Consider the following 20002-nt stretch of genomic DNA (forward strand, 5'->3'; position numbering starts at 1 on the left):
TCATACTAAGGGCCGATCCTGTAATTAGACAGGAATGCCAGTCTTTCTCAGACCCAAAAAAAACCTTGGCCAACTTACCGCTCTTTGGGTTTGACACTTTTTTAATATTTTACAACCAAATTTATTTGCCGTAATCTGAAACAAACAATTGTCTATAGACGTAGCGATTTAAAGTTTTTCGCGCTTGCTTTCGCGAGCACAACTGTCTTAACTGACGAACAGAATATAAAATGGGTGCTAGAGCATAGTTCGGCTAAACGAAAACTATTAACATGTGGTGACCCCGAACGATAAATAGGACATTACCTGCATAACGAGCACTATTTTCTGAGGTCCACGTCCAAAAAATGAAATCCTCAACTATGGTTTGCATAATTGGAACGCCTGTTTCTTTTGCAGAATGTTGTAGCTGATGATCGCAAGTTCGACTTGGTGTCGGTACACTTGGAGGAGGATGTCGCTCTTACCATCGAGGATCTCATCACAAAATTACCTATGAATAACAGATACGGCGCATTGAAGCAACGGCATCTCGAAACATTTGCGGAATCAGAGGACTCAAAATGAAAAAGACTTCTGCACGGTCGCGACATGACCGGCAAGACCTTACACACATGCGTCGTTTAGCACCCGCTAATGGCTGCGAAGCCGTTATACGCACACTCTTTATCGCCGAAAACTGCAGTATGCACTCCGTTTGGTTGGATAGAATTTGTATACCATTTGTATGCCATTTGGACTCAAAAATGCAACGCAAACTTTCCAACGTTTCATGGACTAACTTTTCCGAGGTGTCGACTATGTGTTCTGCTACATAGATGACATCCTGATAATGTCAAACTTAGTGGAGGAGCATAAGCAACACGTGAACAATGTCCTCCTTTTCCTGCAAGCAAACGGCCTCAGGATTAACGACAAAAAATGCATTTTTCAAAAAACGGATGTTTTGTTTTTAAGCTACACAGTTAATGGCCACGGTATTAAACCTCCAGAGGAACGCGTCAAGGCGACCGCAGAGTACGGTCGGCCACAAACAATATGCGAACTGGGCCGCTTCCTGGGTAAAGTGAACTTCTATCGCCGCTGTATACCACATGCATCAGAAACTCAGGCACCACTCAATGATTGACGCGCAACATGAAAAAGAATGACAAACGACCTATAGAGTGGACGGCGAAGACAATCAGGGCATTTGTAAATTGCAAAGCCAGCATTGCAAATGCAGCCACTCTCTCTCATCCTTCTCCACGCGCAGATCTGAGCCTGACTTGTGATGCCTCCGACACAGCCATCGGTGCGGTACTGGAGCAATACAACAGAGGTACACTAGAGCCCCTAGGTTTCTTTTCGAAAAGGCTTAGTGAAACGGAAGGCAGGTACAGCACATATGACAGGGAGCTACTAGCAATCTATGAAGCGATCAAGTATTTCAAGCACATGCTAGAAGCAAGGGTTTTCGTAATAAAAACTGATCACAAGCCGCTGATAAACGCATTCGCCCAAAAACCTGAAAACTTCGCCAATTAGGATTCATTTGCCAGTACTCCACAAAGATCCTACATGTAAACGGCAAACGTAGTAGCAGACACGCTCTCCAGGATCAATGCCATAACGATGCCGACGACTATCGATACAAAAAGCATTTTCTGTACTGCGACGTATCAACAATAATTCCTAGACCATATATTCCATAGAATTTGAGATACAACATATTTTCAAATATTCACCGACTCTCTCTTCCTAGTGGCAGGTCTACAATCAAACAAATTTGTACTAAATATGTTTGGCCGTCGATGCGTAAGGAGTGGTCACGAAATTTCTTGCCATGTCAGAGAGCAAAAATAAATAAACACAACTCGAAGTAAGTACCAAAATCACTGTCCCTGACCGCAGATTTGACCACATACACCTCGACATTATCGTGATGCCTTTGGCAGGTGAATACAGGTATTGCCTGACGATGATCAACCGGTTCTCTCGCTGGCCGGAGGCAGTACCTCTGCAGGATATGACAGCACAGACGGTCTGCGATGCAATTTGGTCAGGCTGAATATCACGGTTTGGGTGTCCCTTGATAATCACCACCGACCAAGGGGCGCAATTCGAGTCTGCACTGTTCAAATCATTAGCCAATTTATTGGAAAGTGAACACATCCACACGACACCCTACCACCCACAGTCAAACGGCATGGTCGAGCGTTGACATAGGTCTATGAAAGCCGCTTTAATGTGCAACCCGCAGACCCCATGGACCAAACTACTTCAAACTGTAATGCTTGGCCTTCGAACGTGCTTCAAGGAAGATCTCCAAGCGTCAACTGCCGAAATGTTGTAAGGGTGCACACTTCGCCTCCCCAACGAATATTTCTATGACCTGGACGCACCCTCGAATCCATGTCAGTCACTTTCGTACCAACATGCAGGCGGTAAGGCCGACGCCTGCTTCGCATCATAGCAAATCGAAACTCTTTCTGCACAAAGCCATACATGAATGCTCTCATGTATTCGTCAGGACTGACGCGGTAAAGCAGCCGTTGCAGCCTCCATACTCAGGACCGTATGAGGTGATATCCAAGCCATCAGACCGGGTCTTCGTCGTGCGGAGCAATGGCAAAGAAACAGCATGGATGACGGAGATCCACGATTCAATGTTCCATGACAAGCAGCATAGGACTCGCCCTTACAATTTATTACTTGTCTAGGGGGAGTACTGTGGCAGCCCTAGCCACGATCTATCGGCCAATATATATCGGGCCGATCTCTAACCTGCCATTCACGAGGAGCAGACAAGACGTTGCCAATCAGAGCTAACACCGACAAGAGGACAGAAGACGAACTATTTCTCAATTATAATAGTTCTTCACAAATAAAGCTAATATTAAGAATATAACTGGCCGAGAGGCCAAATACAATAGTAGTGAACAATGCAGTAGTGAACAAAATGGAGAGTTTCATATATTCATATATATTTTATGTATTTATATACACAAAATAAATGTTCTTTCACTTCAAGTGTCACTACAATGGCCATTAGTATCGCTTACAGCCCGAGACGACAAGACATAGACTGAATAAGGTTATACATTCCGGGTATTTTGATTTATTCTTCTTGAATGGCCTTGATGAGAGCGTTTTTGTAAGTTGGGCTCCGTTTCCCACGCGCTTCTTTAAGAAAGCCAACAAATTTTCAATTGGGTTTAAGTCAGGACTCTAGGCAAGGGTGTCAATGACTTCGCTGAAATTTTACAGCAGCCAACTCCTGCACAGAAACGATTTGTCGTTGTCCTGATAAAGCTTGTACATATGATTGTTGGGGTTTTGGGGATCTACGAAAGCAAAGTTTATTGCGCTACTTGACAATTCATTCACGTAAAACTCTTTCGTCATTACATCACCTTTCGACGACATACAGCCCCACACCATTACAAAAAGCTTGCCAAATTTTACTGTTGGTTTTATATTTTTTCCGTTCCAGAGCTGTATTGGGCTTTCTCCAAACTAAGCTGGGTCCGTCACAAAAAATAACGGCATCCCAGTACTCCGCGGGCTTGTTAATATGGCTTCTTTCTAGCTTTTTGCGAGGAGTATTATTGCATTTTTAAAAGTTTATGAACTGTCTCGTGGCTTACTGTCTTTTTGCAGTAACTTTTAATTCCGATGCCAACTGTCTGAGGGTAGTTTGAGGATTATCGTTGATCGATAATACAATGACCGCGGCTAGAGAGCTACGGTGGTCTGCCTCCGGAGTGCTTTAATTCCAACCTCTTTTCTTTTTCGGCGCCGTTTATAATGTAATAAAAAGTACTTAACTTAATTGAGAACATTTCCGCCTTTCCTTTGCAGTGGAAATAAACTAATTGAATTAGGCTTTCGTTAACTCGTTAGCCAGGCATTGCAAAAACACTAAATTAGACAAGATGTCTACTATTCAAAACGCAAAATTGTTTAGAAGGCATTCGCACAATGCATAGAAATGACTCACTCATTCAATTTTCTTCGAATTGGAAGCACCGTTAGATAGCTTCGGCTTGTTTTTGCATTTTGAAAAGAATTAATTGACAGCGCAATATTTGCCGAATTTTAGTTTTGTCTTTTTTTTTTTTACTTTTATGTTTTCAATTTTATTATTATTTTTTTGTGGCTTATATCTATAAAGGATACTTAGAATAATAATTATATGCAAAAGAGAGTTAAGAAAAAATAGTCAGCAAAATATAAGTTTAACAAGTAAGAGTCTCTAGTCGGGAGCTCACGACTAGGGAATACCCTGAACACTCTTAATGAGAAAAAACGGATTAAAAGAGCAGCACAGAAAACAATTTAATCGCAATTGAAATGCGAATTTGAAATGTCCAAATCTTTACAGTCGTCTTCTAGCGCCTGTATAACTTGCTTCGAAATTTATGTCCAGGTGCGCATCTCGAATCCGCCACTAGCATGAATCCTCTTTACTGTCTCAGCTAACTGTATCATATGGGCTGCTGCATCCACCGACTGCTGACAGTCGTCTACAAATGTGTTATCGCAAATCGCCTTTACGGCATCCGGATGCTCCGCTACAAGCCGCTCGACATTGCGATTCTTGACGTGATTTGCTAGGGCTGGCGAACAGGATGCTTCGAACGTCAGGACTCTAGACAAGGGTGTCAATGACTTCGCTGAAATTTTACAGCAGCCAACTCCTGCACAGAAACGATTTGTCGTTGTCCTGATAAAGCCTGTACATATGATTGTTGGGGTTTTGGGGATCTACGAAACCAAAGTTTATTGCGCTACTTGACAATTCATTCACGTAAAACTCTTTCGTCATTACAACACCTTTCGACGACATACAGCCCCACACCATTACAAAAAGCTTGCCAAATTTTACTGTTGGTTTTATATTTTTTCCGTTCCAGAGCTGTATTGGGCTTTCTCCAAACTAAGCTGGGTCCGTCACAAAAAATAACGTCATCCCAGTACTCCGCGGGCTTGTTAATATGGCTTCTTTCTAGCTTTTTGCGAGGAGCATTATTGCATTTTTAAAAGTTTATGAACTGTCTCGTGGCTTACTGTCTTTTTGCAGTAACTTTTAATTCCGATGCCAACTGTCTGAGGGTAGTTTGAGGATTATCGTTGATCGATAATACAATGACCGCGGCTAGAGAGCTACGGTGGTCTGCCTCCGGAGTGCTTTAATTCCAACCTCTTTTCTTTTTCGGCGCCGTTAATAATGTCATAAAAAGTACTTAACTTAATTGAGAACATTTCCGCCTTTCCTTTGCAGTGGAAATAAACTAATTGAATTATGCTTTCATTAACTCGTTAGCCAGGCATTGCAAAAACACTAAATTAGACAAGATGTCTACTATTCAAAACGCAAAATTGTTTAGAAGGCATTCGCACAATGCATAGAAATGACTCACTCATTCAATTTTCTTCGAATTGGAAGCACCGTTAGATAGCTTCGGCTTGTTTTTGCATTTTGAAAAGAATTAATTGACAGCGCAATATTTGCCGAATTTTAGTTTTGTCTTTTTTTTTTTACTTTTATGTTTTCAATTTTATTATTATTTTTTGTGGCTTATATCTATAAAGGATACTTAGAATAATAATTATATGCAAAAGAGAGTTAAGAAAAAATAGTCAGCAAAATATAAGTTTAACAAGTAAGAGTCTCTAGTCGGGAGCTCACGACTAGGGAATACCCTGAACACTCTTAATGAGAAAAAACGGATTAAAAGAGCAGCACAGAAAACAATTTAATCGCAATTGAAATGCGAATTTGAAATGTCCAAATCTTTACAGTCGTCTTCTAGCGCCTGTATAACTTGCTTCGAAATTTATGTCCAGGTGCGCATCTCGAATCCGCCACTAGCATGAATCCTCTTTACTGTCTCAGCTAACTGTATCATATGGGCTGCTGCATCCACCGACTGCTGACAGTCGTCTACAAATGTGTTATCGCAAATCGCCTTTACGGCATCCGGATGCTCCGCTACAAGCCGCTCGACATTGCGATTCTTGACGTGATTTGCTAGGGCTGGCGAACAGGATGCTTCGAACGTCATGATTTGCATGACTTACGTTTCGGGGAAGCGTGAGGAATCTTCATCACACCAGTGAAACTTCTGCGCCGGTGAAACATTTCCCGTATGACGCTGAATACGGCGATAGAGCGCTCTCTGAACCGTATGAGCACGCCCAGCAAGGATGCTAGTGTATCTGGACCTATCAGCAAACAATCGATCAGCAACATGCTACTAATTTTGACGACCGCATCCGATACCAGGCGCATCCTTTTCTTGCTCGGATGGTGACTGTAAAGATGTGTCAGCTACTAACTCAATATTCTTCACCTGGCGGATATATCCAATCTGTTTGTAGGCATGCATCGTGTTTATCATGAGATCTTTCAGTGGTGGATCTTTTGACATCTTTGCCTCTAACCATTTAAAGCGCTTAACAGCCATCTTACGAGATTCTGGCAGATGCATTCGATCGAACCTCCAGAGCAGGCTAGTCTGCCAGCACTTTTCCTCTTCCAGATAGGTTGTTGATGCCACCACTGAGAGTTCGTCCTCTTCGGATCTCAGCAGATGTGAGGAGGCGCTCACACCTAGTGACTCCAGTGAAAAATAGTTCTTCAGAGCCTCATCCATCCGACGCGCCGAGCTGGACTGGCTATTATGTAGCAGCCGAGGCGTGGTGCTGTCACTCACAATATGGCGGCCATCTACGGCCCATTGTAGTCTGCTTTGCTTTACTCGTATCTCCAGACATACAGTTAATTTGATATTGTCTAAACCAATTATAAGCTTAGCCTTTACGTTGTTATACGGTAGGATAGGAAGCGTAGATAAATGCTTCCGAGACTTAATTAACTGTGGCCCGATACTTTGCTCTGGTTAGTCCAAGTTCGTTACAGTTCACACGTTTTTTAACGCTTACTGGAGCGCATTATGTTCTGGAGCTGAAATGCCCACAACCACAGACATAGACTCGGGCTCGTTCTTGGTTATGTCGCCTGTCCTGTCCAGCTGGGTCGCAGGACGAACTAGTTCCAGCTCGTCTGCAAGCGCGCTTTCCATTAGCGAACCCTCCAACCACTAATGCATATGTGTGCACGTTTTTTGATTTACTATAGAGTGTGATTGGAACATATCGAAACAGTGTTTTACTTCTGGACCTGCCATGAAACATAACGGCATTACGACTTCATTGACTTAACCCGATTGTTTCTACCTTGGCGGTAGGCGTATGTAGCAGCACATGGTGTTTTGACTCACAACCATCTTCGTGACATTTCTCCTTTGATTTACACTGTTTTGTGCGATGTCGCATAAAGCAGCAAAAACAGAGCGGCTGTTCTTTAACACGTTCCCAGCGCTGCTTTTTACTATTGGATCTAAAGTCGTCGCAATCTGATAGACGGTGGTTACCGGCGAACTTCGCACGTAACACCCTCTCCTGTTCTTGTTGATAATGTTTTTGCTGAGAGCCTCAGGGTTTTCTACCGTGTTTTGTGTACGCGACAGTACTGGGCTACGTAGCCTGGTTAAACACCGCCGTATTTGCTTGATATGGTAAACTGGGGTGTACACTCCAATTTGCCGTAACCTGTTTCTGCTTGCAGATCACGCTTGGCATCCCAAAGGGTCGAAGAATGCTCCATTTTGCCCGGTTCTTTGCTGCATCGCTGTTGAACTTTTACTTGGGCCAGTAGATGCAGACGACGTAGACGGACAGCCACTATAAATTTCCGTGTTTGCTGCTCCGCTAGCTTTTTCTACACCGGCGACTTTAACTTATACTCCAGTAGGAACAGGCGATCCGATAGCCTTTCCCGTTGACCATGCCGTTACGATGCAGTTCTACAGGTTGAATACCTCTTGTCGTCCTTCGCGAAATTGCATCTTGTTCATCACCCTCTGGCATCTCGCCACACCAACACTACGAGTTTCACTATGTGGTTATGGCAGCTTTGTGTGATTGAGTTTTTGAGTTTAACTCTTGTACCACGTATCTCTCTATACGCAGCTCAGGTTTCGAGTTCGCAAGTTGCTTGCTTCGCAAGCGTATTTGGCAGGGATTTCAAGCGTCCAAGGGAAACAATTATTTCGATGGTGTATGGTACGATTCGATACTATACGATACGATTCGAAACGGTTCGATTCGTTGTTCGCTGTATTCTGTACACTGTACGATGTGCGCTGAAATCTTTATTATCTTTCTATTATTTAACACCATATATTTTAAAAGCTTATGAGACTTACATTCGCACGCGCTTCTGTTCTCTTTCACTTCTGCGCAGCTGCGTGCGACCGACTTTTGTATGTAAAAACTAATTCTAATGGTGCTCTTCCAGTGTATGAAGCGAGCGCTGCTTACAAAAAAATGCGAGACTCAGTAGAACTTATTGACAACAGCTATGTGCACTTCGCCCCGTAACAATTGCAATTGCGATTGTATTGTTTTCTGTGCTGTGTGTATGTGCTTCTATTCGAATTCGTTTTTTTTATTTTCAATTAATTAATGTTGGTTCTGTTGTTGAGTTTTACGAATTCGTGTCCTAAAAAGGAAACTTTTTATTTTAAATTTTTTTTGTACTGCTAAACCAAACGAGCTCGTAGCGCGAGTTACATTTGGTGTTGGTAGAAGAGGGTTCAGGGTATCTCCTAGTCGGGAACTCCCGACGAGAGTCTTATTTGTATGTTCTTGTTGTTCATTAGGATATTGGCCGTTGGCTGGACGGATGTCGCCATTCTAGTTGGGTACGAATGTTGCTTCTTCTTGCTTGGCCTCATTTTACATATTTAATGTTATTGAGGATGATTTTCTGTTTTGCTTCTTTAGTACTTACGCTATTAACATCCCCTAATAAGAAAGACGGGATATTCATGACCAAAGCGTTTTATTTTTGAATAATCAGGAAAGGAAGAATTTTAGCGCCCAATTCTGGAGTAGCTACCAGTGAAAGCGATGAGGACGTCACTTTTTTTATGTCTTGTCATTAATGACTTTCGTTAGGCTGCCAAATAAGCACCATCTAAGAGGCTTGTGCCATCACCTCCTCCCACTATTTTCACCAAGTCTCTAGGTCATGCGTAAGACCTTTCCCCCAGCCAGTCCGCAAAAATCTGGACTGTACTCTCCGCCGTTTATCACGAAGTGGCTATCGATATATATATTAATTTGTAATGGGCATAAAATGGTTTTCTCTCAAAAACCTGTCTTATCTTATCTAATCCACAAATGCTGAATTTAAAAAAAAATATCTGACATCCAGAATATTTTGCCCTTCAAAAACTAATTTTTTGACCGATTTTTCCCATTGAGCTATATAATATATTAGGGCAATGTTGGCTCTTTGGCTCATTTATAAAGCTTAACTATTAAATATTGTTAAGATTTTGCACATATATGTGGAGCTTAGTAAAACTAATTACTTCCTAGTAAGGTCAATATAACTTGATAAACAAAGAAATTATCCATTCAAGATCCGATTTTCGACCGATAATTCCAATGGCAGTTTAAGCTATAGCTATGTCTCAGCATAATGACCTAATGCCTTTTATTTGGAATAATAAGGAAAGAAGAAGTTTAGGGCCAAATCTGGAGTAGTTAACAGTGAAAGCGATAAGGACGTCACTTTTTTTTCTGCTCGACTGTTATGTCTTGTCATTAATGCCTTTCGTCAGGCGGCCAAATAAGCATCATTTAAGAGGCCAGTGTCATCACACTCTCCTACTAGTTTCGCCGAGTCTCTAGGTCATGGCATTTCCACCAGCCAGTCCGAAAATATTTGGACTATACTCTCCGCCATTTATCTGTGCTACCAATCTGTGACAGCTAATTGACCTTGTCAACAATATAATGATTATTCTGGGTATCGTTGGCTATCGAAGAATTCATAGAAATTTTAATGGGCATAAAATCGTTTTCTCTAAGAAACCTGTCTTATCTTATCTCCTTATTAAGTGCTGTCAATCGGGATCGCCCGATGGTTATCGCGGGATATCTAAAAATTGTTAATAGGCGTACGATTATTTCCTTTGAGAAACCTGTCATATCCTAATTAAAGTGGTATGATATTCCACTCTATGTCATCGGCAAGACAGAACTGCTTCCACGTGGGGATCACTAAGCAAAAGGCGTTTTAAATATATCAGCTCATTCTTCGCTCCAACGAAGTTTGTTGCGTTGTCGGATCAAATCTGACTGGGTTTGCCACGAGTAGCAGCATTCTTTTCCTCAATTCAATTGTTTGTATTTCAGAAAGACAAGACGCCATCCAATTTTGGCGACCATCTAATAGATATGACGGGCCATGCAACCAGAGCTCCGATTGAGCTAGGACGTCAGGAAATGTTCCTCTAGAAAGGATCACAGCTGGATTGCTGTCCGTCAGAACATATCGCCATTCCATACTATACTTATACTGGCGGTAAGTTTGTGTATGGCAGCCACACCATTTGCCACGAAAACATTGAATTTGAAGGGCTCATCTCTAATTCAAAATAACACAACGGACGAGTCGCACCAGCAATAGAACTGGCTGACGAAGATGCCTGTGCGCTTGACTTCATGCATCAGATTAGCCAACAGCTTCGCTCCACATAATTCCAGCTTTGGGACAGTCAATGTTTTTAATGGCGGAACTCGAGACATGGAGCAGGGGAGACGACTTGTGGCTAGAGAACTTCTGACCACCAAGTAGATGCAGGCTCCATAGGGCTCCACACTGGCATCGCAAAATCCATGGATTTTAACTTCAGCTTCTTCGAAGAACACCACTCTGGAAAATGAAAAATGTCGAACGTTCCGAAAGCTGCTGTATAGCTCCCTCCAGGCCGTATCACGTGCAATCGCCGATCTTTCATCGCAAGTAAATTGGTCCGTACAAGGCGGTACGGAGTAGTGCTTCTTCAGATGCCAATGCCGACTCAATTTTCGCTCAAAATTGAGAAATCGACCTAGCAACTCTGAACTCAACTTCAAAGTTATTGGCAAAGTGCTGCTCACACTCCAACTCATCCTAGCTGGCGTATACCATGGGGCTCTTCCAAGATTTTAACTTCCCAAAAACGCTGAACCAAATCATCCAGACGAACGTCAAAGTAAACAGCATCGTTAGCAGGAGTGAGGCCGGCAGCCAACAACTAGGTACTGCGCATTCTCTCAAAAACCACCGGTCACGACCCAGCCAAGACGAGTCTTTTGCAGAAGATATTCCTGGCAAATGCATTATTTCCCCAACAGACAAAAGCTCGTAGAAGAGGCTCTCTCTAATTATAAGATTGACCCGCTGTGGTTTGTTGAACGCAGGATCAGCCGACCCTATGTTCGAGGGGATTTTCCATTCCGATGTATCGATGATGGAGCTAGGCTGACTATTGGTAATTGTTGAAGCCACAAGAGCATCAAAGGTGGCTGAATAGTCTGAATCTTGTGACTTCATATAAATCCTAACAGCCGATCCTTCAGTAGAGACGCTTGTGTCTCAGAGACCCGTGACAATTGCCGACGATCTGGTTTTCTTTAACTGAGGCATCTATGCAAAACTAGAATTGAGAGCCTGAGTCTAATAGGACCCTATAGGGAACCAAGGAATCAAAATTATTCTTTACCATTACCACTGCAGTGGCCAAGAGCACAACTCCAGACTGAAGAACTTGGACAGCAAGAGATGTAGTGGAGTGAGAGTGACTCGAAGTGGCAGCGCTCGAAGTGGAAAATGTAAGTGATGGTGTCGATGCTTTAATTTCTTGTGATGTAGTAAAAAAAAAAAAGCAGGGTATGATGCTCTCCTCTACAAGTACGACAATGACTACTACTACAAGACCGAGTTTAATGTCGCTTCTTTAGGAAGTTATAACAAAGGGCATGCTTAATAACTTTCTCATGCCGAAGGGATGGAGACGAATTTCCAAATTTACTGTAGATCCCATGACCGGATGCATCACAAAATTTTCAGACATTTTGGTTAGTCTCGGCTACAAGCTCCCTTTTACTGGGTTAAAGTATTTGCGTATTAGCGTATGCACTATTGTGCATCCTGAGATTTGCTCCAAACTGCCCAAAGTTTGCATGGCACGCATATGTAAATTGACCATGTCGGAGAAATCACGCAGTTTTGAAGCCGACTCCGAATCTACCCTCTTGAGCCCAAAAATCTCATTGATGTATGCCTGGAAAACAAGACGGTTATTACTACATTTTTTATTTAGAATATCCAGTGCCACACGATAATTGGCACCTGAAAACTCCAACGATCGAACCGAATCGAGTCCAGACAAACATGAGCGGAGATGCTGCAACTTTTCAATATTCGACAGTTCAGTATCCCTGTCGACGACCGGCTCAAACATTGCGATGACATCCGAATATTTGGTATAGCTACCGGAAAATATGGTAATAATGAGCTCGGGCAAGCTCGTTTTGTTGGCAAGGATTGCAGTTTGGTTTAACAAAACCACGACCAAAAGTAGACTGAGACGGGACGTTAAGCTGACTTTGCTGAATATTTACCCGAACGCGGACTTCAATCATGGCTATCACCTAATCGAAATGAACGCGTAATTTGATGGCAATTTCATACAAATTCAATTTCAGACTTAGTATGTTCATTTTACGGCACAAGAGGTATTAATTATCTCCTCAGATAAGTCCCATTCAATACCCTTGGCTCGCTCAAACAATGCAGCTGCCTTCCGTTTTTGAAAAAGCACCTTGTTTGCCTGCATATCATTTGTGTTTTCGCCTTGCATGATTTATTTTTCACAAACGGTAAGTCAGAACACTAAATTGTTAAGCTAAAGAACGGTAAGCGCATGCAACGCATCCAAAAAACGCGACAAATTGTGCAATTGCTTATGTACAAGGGTATGTATATAATCTAAGCCAGCGAATGACCGCACAAAAGGGAGAGCGCGAAAGTCAACTTGCAGCGTCTATGTATAAGCAAATTTTGAGAGTTGTATATTGTCAGCACACACAAGTGTTTTGCAACTGCCTCATTATAACAAGTCAGAATAATTCTTGTTTGACTTTTATAATGGCAGTTGCAGATTGATTTTGCTTATATGCACTGTAAAATAAACCTCGCCGGGGACTCCAACTGTTGAGTTGCCAATGTTTTTGAGCAACTGTTTTGAAACTGACCCAAGAATTAAAGTCGATTTCGACTTTTCACAAGAACTCGTTATAATGTGTTTATTTATCAAATTATATTAGTTAAAAGTTTTTTGGCTGTGGCTCAGAACGTCAAAGGTCGACAATTAAATTGTATCACTGACATTAAATTATACTGAAGGAGGATACCGGCCGCCGATTTGTCAGAAAATCAATATACTTATCCTAAATATTTGTTTACAGTATCACAATTTTAAGAAGGTTGATCGTAGAGCGTTGATCTGATCCATAGTTTTATCAAAAGATACCCTGAAGATACCTGAAACTTTTATGCGACAACAATCCTAAAGCAGGAATAACACTACAACAAAGGTCATACATTCGAAATGTTACACATAATTAAGACACCAAACAACAACGACTAAACTACAAAGCAGACACCGCTCATTTGTACCTTTTGCCGTGAAGGTTGACCGGTTAATAGGAGTCTTTACATATTGCACGGTCGACCTCTTTGGCAAAGAACTTAGACGTGTTAAATAATGTATGTTTTAAATTGCTTAATTTAATTTATTTTAATACTAGAAGGGTTTTTAATTAAACTTACCTTTTTTAATAAAAAACCGCGTCAGAATCGGAAAGGTACCAGGTATGATAGGCTTCATGGACTTATAACGTCTCATCGTGTGGGTGGCTCGTGGAGGAGCGTTTGCAAAATTGCTGCTCCACTGCGGTGAAACCGATTTCAATCTGCGTTGCAGCTGTGATCTCATCGCTTTTTGCTCTATGAAAAGCGCCTAATTTTGTTGCTGCTCTATTTTGTGCGGCTGCTAACTGCGCGGACGGATTGCTTGCTGCTGATAAGTTTATCGGCTCCCCCTCTCACTATCTGTTTAGTGGATGCGTTACTGCTCGTATCTTTGTCGGTACTAGACATCTATTAGGAGTTGGAATTCATTTTAAAGGTTTTATAAACGTATGTTGCATGTGGGCACCCAAAACTATATTCGCTCCAAAACACTATATTATAGCTTGGATTGTCAGTATGTGTCATCTTGCACAAGTGTAAGCAACATACATTACAAGATCATTCAATATGTCGACTTTCGGGCCGAATAAAAGCAATTTGTGGGAAACTTCATTGTTCTGCTTCCATTTGAAGAAAACTGCTGCTGCGAGTCGTTTGCTGCTCGAGTTCGCTTACGGGTGTTATACTCCATCGATATCAACATGTCAGTACTGGTTTCGACGCTTCAAAATTGGTGATTTTGACAACGAAGACAAGGAACGTCCCGGTCAGTTGAAAAAGTTCGAAGACGAAGAATTGGAGACGTTACTCGACGAAGATCCGTGTCAAACGCTCCAAGAATTGTCCGCATCATTGGGAGTTGACTTGTCAGCAGTCGGCAAACGTGGCGACACGTGGAGAGGCGGCTTATGACGTGCGAACAGCTGCTCGCGCGTCAAAAGAGGAAAGGTTTTTGCATCGCATCGTCACTGCCGAAGAAAAGTGAATCCATTACGATAACCCCAAACGTAAAAAATCGTATGGATACTCCGGCCACACATCGTCATCAACGCCAAGACCAAATATCTATGGATCCAAGCTAATGCTCTATATTTGGTGGGATCAGCTGGGCGTCATTTACTATGAGCTGCTCAAACCGAACGAGTTTAAAACCGAATTTAAAACAAATAAATAAATGTTGTGCGAAATGGAATTCGGCATTAGTTAACTGAAATATTGTTTTGTAATTTAAAGTTCTTCTGTGTTCATTTGTTAGGCCTTAGCTTGGTCAGTAAGCAAACTGTTTCTTTCAATGGACATTTTCATTATATCTCTGCCGTGATGCCCAATGTGCCACATATTGGACTACAAAAGTCCAGTCCGCTAATTTTGAACGGTCTAAAGGGCTAGAGTAGTTTCGCTGAAAGGGCAGTTTCTAAGATAGGGCTTACAAGGATTATTCCAGGGGATACCACAGGGGTGATATTCGGATCGGTTGGAGAAAGCGATAAATAAAGTTTATAGTAACAGACAAAAGTGGTGACGGTTTTTGAGAAGATGGCAAATTCAAACATTGAGACTATAACCGGCGATTAGTTTGAGACCTAAATTAATATTTGCGAAACAGCTCGAAGCTTGAGTCGAAGTTACTTAAGAGCTGCTAAGCCACATTTTTTAGTTTTAAAAATTGATTTCGCACAGAATTATACATTCTAGAGAAATTAATTTGAGTGGCGGTGCGTACCGGGCACGACCATCGAGACCTGCACACTTAGCATGCATTATAATATAACATAACCAGCAATCAAGAAATTGCGAATGTACTGAATTTTTAGTCCTGCTTGAGCAGGCAGGTTTCTTACAGTACGACATACTGACATCTAGGGTCAAGGTTAAACAGAATAAAGTTGCGATAGCGCAGAGAGAACGAAAAACAGCGCACAAAAGTAGAGCAATCAAACGCTCAAAAAATATTCATCCACAACCAATTTTATAAATGGATCAATACACCAAAAATTGGTTTTCTAAGATAGGGCTTACAAGGATTACTCTAGGGGATACCACAGGGGTGATATTCGGATCGGTTGGAGAAAGCGATAAATCAAAGTTTATAGTAACAGACAAAAGTGGTGACGGTTTTTGAGAAGATGGCAAATTCAAACATTGAGACTATAATCGGCGATTAGTTTGAGACCTAAATTAATATTTGCGAAACAGCTCGAAGCTTGAGTCGAAGTTACTTAAGAGCTGCTAAGCCACATTTTTTAGTTTTAAAAATTGATTTCGCACAGAATTATACATTCTAGAGAAATTAATTTGAGTGTCGGTGCGTACCGGGCACGACCATCGAGACCTGCACACTTAGCATGCATTGTAATATAACATAACCAGCAATCAAGAAATTGCGAATGTACTGAATTTTTAGTCCTGCTTGAGCAGGCAGGTTTCTTACAGTACGACATACTGACTTCTAGGGTCAAGGTTAAACAGAATAAAGTTGCGATAGCGCAGAGAGAACGAAAAACAGCGCACAAAAGTAGAGCAATCAAACGCTCAAAAAATATTCATCCACAACCAATTTTATAAATGGATCAATACACCAAAAATTTATGAGAGCGCGATGCAAAAGCTGAATATGCACAAGTGACCACACATATGAACACTCGCAACAACGGACCGAGGCTGCGGTTGATAAATGCAATAATTAATATACTTACGCTGCACAACAGATAGCACTTTGAAAAAGTAATAAAAAATTATGAAATAAATAACAAGAAATGTAAAATGTACAAACAAAAGCAGGTTAAAAGCGCAAAAAATATGTATCAATTTCGAATTTCGAGGGCACATGCACTTAATTGCCGAAAGCACATATTGACGCGTCAGAGAATTTATACAGTTGCATATCTGTCAGCTCAGCTTGGAAACAAAAGCGGGGTACTGCAATCGACGACAATGATTTGAGGGATCATATAAATTTTATCCATTGTGGTTGCAGTGATTGTGAAACGGATTCATCCAAAGCCCAAGGTACCACGATGTGGATGTGGCTGTGCCGGGAACGCTAGTGGCGGCTTTTTCATCCAAATTAAGATCCTTGACAGATTATCCGACTCTGGCATCGGGATGATTGGAATCACATTTAACCAACAGAAACTGTCTTCGGTGAAGAATCTAAAAGACTTCATGCTCGATGTTCTACAATGCGATAAAATCAACGGTAAAAATCGATGATATCACAATTAATGCGTAAATGGGAAATTTGTTCACATACAAGTCTGATAGGTACTACAAACTCCGAACCGCTAAGTATGGTATCGAGGCCCTTCCGTACTTAAGTCTGTCAGTTAAAGAGACAAAGAGATGTACTCTAGAATACATATTGATATCTTTAGTCCGGTGGGTCGATTAAAACTTGAGTGCACATATTCGTAATATATCATCATGCCTCTCAAGACAAAAAATCAAGACTACAATAACGCCATGGCCGCGGTAGCCGAGGTTCAAGATGATTTTGACTCAGCATTTTGAAACGATTTGGTAAATTTTTTAGGGAGCGCTTCCCCTTTTTTTTATCTAGACTCACTAACATCGTTCGATGGTATCATCGGTTTTGTCTTGCTAGCGCAGGTTGGAGCGACCATGGATACTGAGACAGGAACCTTGAACTATGGGTCTGTGTCCGAAAGGCTACTATTGCGAAAAGGTAAATTTCACTAACGCTGCCAGAATTTAACACGTTTGCTGTGTCCACAATCCGCACGGAAGACGTTAACCCAATCTACTTGAAGTTATACCCTCACCCCATGGGAGTGGCGGATTTCGTCAAAAAAATAAATCAAATATTAACTGCGACAGGCCTTCAAAGTCCCCGTACAATAACCCGACTTGAGTTGTTGATAAAAAGGGTTGCGACAAAAGAAGAAGGTAACGAAAATATTCGCCTTGCCGTTGAATTTAAGAAGCTAAATGACCAAACTATTGCCGACAAATATCCAATGTCCAACATTCCTATGAGTTTGGCCAATTTGGTAAAGTCCGGTTATCATTAGAGGAAGACTTCCTTCTCCGCAAACGGCGGGAATAATGAGTTCTGTCGACTACCGTTTGGATTGAAGAATGCGGGAAACATTTTCCAAAGAGGTATCGCCGTCGTGAAAAGATCGGCAAAACGTGCTATGTTTACGTGAACGACGTTATAATATTCTCTAAAAATGAAAGGGATCATGTTACGCACATCAACTGGGCTCTGAAGGGCCTGTGTGATGCTAAAATGAAAGTTCCCAGAGAAATGTTTCACAAACATCTTTTCGACCGATAAGAAACAATTTCTGACGACAAAAACCCCTATTATCCAGCTTATGAACTTTTTTTCCGAAACTAAAATAATATACTACGATACTAAGGCATCCTTTAACACCAAAATTATTACCTCTTTGTTAAAAAAACAGATACGGAGTAAATGTTGTAAACGGGCCACCACTCCACAGTTCCTCTAACGGCCAGGTAGAACGTTTTTAAAGCTCCTTGCTGGAAATCGCACGATGCATTAAGCTTGAGAAGATAATCGATGACACTGTCGAACTAATCTTACACGCTACCTTAAAGTATAATCGATCAATGCACTTCGTGACGGGCAAGAAACCGATAGAAAAAATACACGCATTATATTTTCTTTTCAGGCTTGTAATAGAACTTTAAGACAAATTTGAAAAGTCTTACAAATGTGTCAACAAGACGCAACAATCAAAGTCGAAACGCTATTCACCATATAACCATAATAATCACAGAGTACAACAATATATTACGGACTGTAAATGTTTTCAAAGATAGGCTAACGAACCAACATCTTAAACATTGTCTGATATTATAAAATCCCTTAACAAAAGAAAAATAAATATTGGCAATAGACACAACATTGAAGTCAATGTACCAGAAGATCTATTTTCACCAGAAGGGTTTGAACCAGTCAGGGTTTGAATGAGTCGAAGCTTATCATAGATACAAATAGTGATGGCGACATTGAGACACTGGAAGAAAGTACAGAGTCTACCATGCCAGATAAAGTAGCCCTAGACAGGCAATACGTAAGACAAATTGCGTCTAAGGTCCAAGAATTTGACGGTAAAAAACTGTCATTAAATCATTTCTTAACAGCTTTAAGGCTCGTAGAACGAACAAAAGGCAACCTAGAAGATTTGGCCGTTGAAGTGATCAAATCAAAAATAACTGGCCCAATACTACACAAATGCCAAAATGAAACAACAATCACTGGCATTATTAATAAATTAAAATTTAACGTCAAAGGTGAATCAACCGACGTAATCAAGGCCAGGCTGCTAAACGTACAACAAAAAGGCAAAACAGCAGCACAATATACAGTTGAAATCGATAACTTGCGTAAGCAACTCGAGGCAGCTTATATTGACGATGGCCTAGACCCTGACAAAGCAGACAAATTCTCAACTAAAGAATCAATATCTGCAATGACTAAAAATTGCAAACATGAAAAACTTCGCATAATACTGGATGCAGGAAACTTAATACATTTAATGATGCAATGGGTAAATATATTCATTGTAGCACTGAAATGACTGGAAGTACCAGTACTGTATTATGTCAACGAGGCAGATATAATAGAGGCAATAATAATCGCAATTACCAAAGAGGTAGAGGCAATGGCAATGGTAATTATAACCAAAATTACCAAAACCATAATAACAATGACAGAGGACATTTCAGAGGAAATGCCCGTGGTTACAACAGAGGAAGGAACAATTCCAACCGAGGCAATAACCAATCCAACGGCAATAGACCAGCAGATCGCCAGATCCCAACTAATGCCTGTATACACAATTAATGTCAACCTCAGTATATTTATGAAAATTAAGAATGAACATACAAATAAAGAATACACCTTATTAATAGATACTGGTGCAGATATTTAAATACTCAAGGAAAATGTCGATTCAATTGACAATATTAATACAAAAATTACAAATCAAGGATTTTCAAAATTCCGCATAAGTTCCATTTAGTGAACAAGATTTTCCAATACGTAGTGATGGTATTATAGGAATAGACTTCATAAAAAAATTCAATTGTCAATTAGATGTTAATCAAAGTAGTGATTGGCTAATACTTCGACCAAATAACCTAAACTATCCGATAAAATTATCAATAGTTCACACTTGTGACAATAATGCCACATTACTACTAGCCCTTTCCGAAGTCATCCGACAAATTAAAATATTCTTTATAACAGATCACATTCTAATTCCCAATCAAGAAATTGTGGAAGCAATTTTTGTTGAAAACACAATTTCCGAATCAACAAATTCAATTAAAATTGTTAGCCTAGACCAAATAAAGTACAAAACA

General features: G+C 40.9%; 1 long non-coding RNA gene across 1 annotated transcript in view; it reads left to right on the forward strand.

The window, feature by feature from the left end:
- LOC135438812 (uncharacterized) overlaps window positions 1-20002 on the forward strand; it is a 113292-nt gene that overhangs the window by 24556 nt on the left and 68734 nt on the right. The gene's annotated exons all lie outside the window — the stretch shown is intronic.

The sequence above is a fragment of the Drosophila montana genome, unplaced genomic scaffold (genome assembly GCF_035044405.1).
Source record: "Drosophila montana isolate Dmon_TW-CO22-7 unplaced genomic scaffold, ASM3504440v1 contig_384_1, whole genome shotgun sequence".
Lineage (NCBI taxonomy): Eukaryota > Metazoa > Arthropoda > Insecta > Diptera > Drosophilidae > Drosophila > Drosophila montana.